The 5,626-nt window shown below is 38.4% G+C and overlaps 1 pseudogene; it reads left to right on the top strand.

Annotated features, from left to right (window-relative positions):
* Positions 1 to 3,966, top strand: part of LOC106881739 (histone-lysine N-methyltransferase SETMAR-like) — a 100,430-nt pseudogene extending 96,464 nt beyond the window's left edge.
* Positions 3,967 to 5,626: the final 1,660 nt, after the last annotated feature.

Below are 5,626 nucleotides of genomic sequence, written 5' to 3'. Positions count from 1 at the left end.
TATATATATGTATATATACACACACATATATATATATATGTGTGTGTGTGTGTGAATGTATTGTATGTGTTTGAATGTGTGTTGTGTATGTGTATGTATATTATATATTCTATATTTTGAATGTCTATTGTTTCAACAACTACTTTTATTACACTTGAAAGGTCCAGACTAACACACACACACACACACACTTAAGTAGATGTATGTGGATGTGTGTGTGTATGTGTGTGTGTGAGTGTGGATGAGTGTGTGTATAGATATACGTGTATATACTGAGACATCAAGATTACAAGTTTAGGTTTATACCTGTAATTATTGGGGCCCTGGGATATGTAACACAAGACCTAAATACCAATCTTGAGAACTGTTCCAGTGATGGTCTGAATCTGTAGTCTTCAAATTAGCTTTCTCTTTTCTGGTTTTGAGGAGCCTAATTTCTCAAGATTGGTATTTAGGTCATGTGTTACATATCCCAGGGCTCCAATAATTACAGGTATAAACCTAAACTTGTAATCTAGATAGAGTAACTGCATATTTTTCAATAGTTCAGCATAGGTATTCTCTTTTTTGCTGATCTTTATATATGCATGAGAATACATACATAAAGCAAAACATAAATTTGCACATATACATACATACTCAGATACAAACAAAAATACTCTGTTGTTGGTGTTGAAATTCCAATGAAAGAGCCTTGAATCTAGCTCTTTTTCTGTTGGCAAGTAATCTTGAAATAAAACTGAACAATGACATACATACATACATACATACATACATATAAATATGGGTGTATGTTTGTAAATGGCTAGACAGACAGACGTACATACAGACCGACAGACAGACAGACAGACGGACGGACGAACGGACGGACAGACAGACAGGTCGACAGACAGGTAGACAAACAGATAGACAGACAGATAGAAAGATAGACAGACAGATAGAAAGATAGACAGATAGAAAGATAGACAGATAGATAGATAGATAGACAGAGAGAGGGAGAGGGAGAGAGAGAGAGAGAGAGAAAGAGATGCGCGCGCGTGCTTTGGGTAAAACAGGAATTAAAAGACTGAAGAAAGAAAGAAAGAAAAAAGAAAGAAAGAAAGAAAGAAAGGAAAGAGAAAGAAAGAAAGTCGGTGGGGTGCAAATGGGAGTGGTGATGTTGGTGAGGTGGTGGATAAACGATTGTGTATAGGTTGCTTCCGACTTTTTATCGCATCTGGCAAAGTGTATATTTGTTTACCCTCCTCTCACGTTAATTTATTTTACTTTTAATCAGTATTAAAAGCTTATCTTGTATTGTTGTAGTAGCATACCAACGTGGCTTCGTCGTTTGTTGCTGACAATGCGCAAGGTACAGTCCAAGGTTAGCAACTTAATGTTTTTTCTTCTTCTTCTTCTCTTTATCGTTTGACCTGTCCAGATCGACTTAACATTATCATCAAATCAACGCTAAGTGAAATGTTTCTTCCCTTTATTTATTTTCCCACAACTATATGATGCATGTCGCTTTCTATGAATAAATTTCGTTATTTTTCTACGTATATCTAAATATTATAAAATTGTCACCGTTATTTTATTTTTTTTTTTGCAGAATACGTTGAAAATGTAAGGGCAGTCTTTTCTGTATTTCTGTCCTTTTTGTTTTTAAAATTCGTTTTAGGTATAGTCTTGCGTGTAAAAACACCCATAACAACTGGATCGTTTTAGAGTCATTATAAAAATTAAAACACACGTGTTGGGTTGTATTTCCGGATCATCTGAAAAATCATCACTCCAGAATGTTCGCCTGAGAAATTGTCACTCCTGCCTAATCCAAAGAATCGTTAACTCTGTTCAGAGTGAATATAATATAAAGCTTATTCTTTTGTGCTATGTATGTTTCTAGTGAAAGTTTATTGCTTTCGGACTTGAGGTAAACAAAGATGATGTTTACACAAGTTACAGGAAAGAAATATGTGGACCTAAATATACTTATCTAAGGAACAGAATTAAGATGGAGGGGAATATTTGTATATCTTGGCAGCTCATTTCCAGAGATGGATCTCTAAATTTCGAGATCAAACTAGATTGAGGTTTCAGTTGTGTCTGAGACAGAAAAGAAACCAGCCTGGTCAGACGGGACTTAAAGCTTTCCACGAAATTTTGCATCTACGATCCTTGCGTTATCACACCATCTAAGATATGGATTCTGTATCAACGACACATCAAAATGAAAGCAAATTTCTTAGACGTATATTAAACACTAACGGGAAATCTTTACACCTAGTTCACAGGTGCCTGAAAAGACAGGCTTCATATATTTTCTTCACCTCAGCAAATCTCAGAAATATGGAACTATATCAAAAAATACACCACATACACGTGTGTGTGTGTATGTCGACGAACATGCACACACATGGATGTGAGTGTATATGTATTCTCTCTCTGTATTTATGTATGTATATATCATGTAGATATGCACATACACACTCATACGCGTGCGCACACACACACATATATACGTACACACACATATATTAGGTTGTCAAGAAAGTACTTGCGGAATTTTTAATTTTGGTTTTAAATTATGTATTTTCAAATTAATTTTCGTTAAATTACTTTGACTTTATGTCTCATTCGAAAGCACGTTTTTCGCTCTATCTAATCGTGTTACTCTTTTTCTTTTTTGAATAATTAGGCCATTTTTTCCGGAACGTTGAATACAACATGTTTAAAAAGCAAATTTGCACAATTTTCTTATTACAGTTCAAGCTAGGCCGAAAAGCTGCTGAAACAGCTTGCGTTATCAGCGATGCGTTTGGCCCAGAACCACTAATGAATGCACAGCACTTTGGTGGTTCAAGACATTTTGTAGCAGTGATGAGAGTCTTGAAGATGATAAGCGTAGTGGTAGGCCATCGGATGTTGACAACGATCAACTAAGAGCCTTAGTGGAAGCCAATCCACGCACAACTGTTCGAGAACTTGCTTCTGAATTAGGTGTAACGTATACGACAATTTCCAACCACTTGAAAGAGATTGGAAAAACTAAAATACTTGAGAAATGGGTGCTGCATGAATTGAATGACAACCAAAAAAAAAAAAAAAAAAATGCCGTTCTTTTACACAACAAGAATGACCCGTTTTTTGACCGGATTGTGACTTGCAATGAAAAGAAGATTCTTTACGACAACCGGTGATGCACAGTTCAGTGGTTGGATGCCGACGAAGCTCCACGGCACTTCCCAAAGCCAAAGTTGCACCAAAAGAAGGTCATGGTGACTGTTTGGTGGTCTGCAGCTGGTCTCATCCATCACAGCTTTTTGGATCCAGGTGAAACCATTACAGCGGAGAAGTACTGTCAGCAAATGGATGAAATGCATAAGAAACTCTTGACAACAACAGCCAGCATTGGTCAATAGAAAAGGACCAATTCTTCTCCACGACTTGGAGAAGAATTGGCTGCACGTCGCACAACTGACCTTGCAGAAGTTGAACGAATTGGGCTACAAAACTCTACCTCGTCTGCTATACTCAATAGACCTCTCGCCTACCGACTACCACTTTTTCAAGTATCTCAACAACTTCCTGCATGAGAAATGCTTCAAAACCCAAGATGATACCAAACACGTCTTCAACGACTTCATTGCCACCAGAACGTAGGATTTTTACGCTACTGGCATAAATAAACTTGTTTTGCATTGGCAAAAGTGTGTTGATTCTGATGGTTTTTATTTCGATTAATGAAGTTTTGTTTGAGCCGAGATATGTGCATCTGAATTTGAAGGTTAAAAACTGCAAGAACTTTCTTGACAACCTAATACATAGTGCAGATGATAATGGACTATGCTGTTCTGCAACACATGATGCTGACCACTCATGGCTAAACATACCCTAACACAAGGGTAGTATTTAGAAGCTGTGATATCTTGTACTCTGCCAAACCTCATCTTGCTGCTTCCTCAACATGCCTATTGCTCACCTTGCTCTCCCTTCACCTGTCCCTCTCCTTTTTTATAGCACTCCATCTCCTATCTCACATCTCTGCACCACCTGTGCTGACTACATCATCCTCATAATATTATACTCTGGCTGCTTCACCTTTATGTGAACTATGTAGTCCATCCACCATACCTTCACTAACTCTATCTATAACTGACTACACCCTCACTCCTCTATATTATACAACATACACTCTAACTTAACCTTCTGTTCACACAGCTATCACACACCCCACTTCAGAGGGGTGGCAATATGCACCATGTTCCTCTTTTTTAATCCCTAGCTGGCGACCAGAGGGGGAAGCTGTCCTCTCAACAAATACACTGCTGTGTAGACTGGATGCTTTTTAAGTGGCACCTGCACTGGCAGGGTCACCACATAACTTATAAGACAAAAATCTTTTGAGAGGGGAGGGGGAATTGGAGGAGGTGATCTTGTGTCAGATGATGAAAGGTTATAGTGAAACAGAGAGACAGAAACAGGTGTCTTGCTGTAGAGGAAGTATAAGGTTACCCAGCCGGAGAGAGAAAGAGAGTAGGAATGAGGATAGAAACAGGTGTACTACCATAAAGGAGATACATGGTTACCCAACCTGAGGGAAAAGCAGGAGAAGGAGAAAGAGAGTGAGAGACATCAGAATAGAGATGGTGGCAAAGTGCCAGGCATACTCGCAAAGGATGGGGGTCAGAATATAAATGGGATGGTTGAGTAAAAGAAGAGAGAAATAGATGGTGGCAAGTGCCAGGGCATACCCTTGAGGTTCAAAGGTCATAGTATAAGTGACTGAACATTGCTGAAGAAGCATGAGTAGAGAGTGGGCAAGGAGAATGCAGTGAGTGGTGAAAACTTGGGTAAATAGAGGCGGGTGGGGCTACTAGATAGCAATGATATAGAGAAACAGAGCCATGAGGACAGGATTAGGGAGTGAGAGGTAAGTGTAGCATATGAAGGAGGAAATGTGATGAAGAGATGTAGTTTGGTTTGTTGGGGTAGGGTATGTGAAAAGTTTTCTTGTTATGTGTGGGTGGAACGCACAGCACTTCTAGACCTCTATCTTCTCAAGAACTTCATATCACCAGACATCTCAATCAATTGCCATTTCCTCTGTGAGGCCCAACATCCTGAGATCGATCCTTACCACTTCATCTCATGTCTTCCTGGGTTTTCCCCTTCCACGGGTACCCTCTGCTTTCAGTGATCAGCTCTTCTTTATGCAACTGTCATCATTCATATGCATCACATGTCCAAAGCAACATAATCTTCTCTCTTGTATGCTACATTTATTTCCTCTTATGCTCAATTTTTCTCTCAATACATTTTCACTTTGTTTACATGTTACACATCCAACAGGGCATAGTGCCTTCATTTCTCTCCAGTCTATGCATGTCTTCTGCATTCAGAGCTCATGTCTCACTACCAGCCAAAGACTTGAGAGTGAATTTAGTAGACAGAAACTGAAAGAAGCTTGTATATTTATGTATATATATATTCATGTGTGTAACCTTGTCCTGACATCATGTGATGGTTGTAAATGAGCATCACCCCCTTACAAGTGTTGTTTTTTATTTCCTGTCTTCCATATGAGTGTATATGTCCATATATAAATATATATATATATATATATATATATATATATATATATATG

This window comes from Octopus bimaculoides, chromosome 1 (genome assembly GCF_001194135.2).
Source record: "Octopus bimaculoides isolate UCB-OBI-ISO-001 chromosome 1, ASM119413v2, whole genome shotgun sequence".
Classification (NCBI taxonomy): Eukaryota; Metazoa; Mollusca; class Cephalopoda; order Octopoda; family Octopodidae; genus Octopus; species Octopus bimaculoides.
Note: the sequence above shows the minus strand (reverse complement) of the source record. Positions and strands in the feature narration are given on the sequence as shown.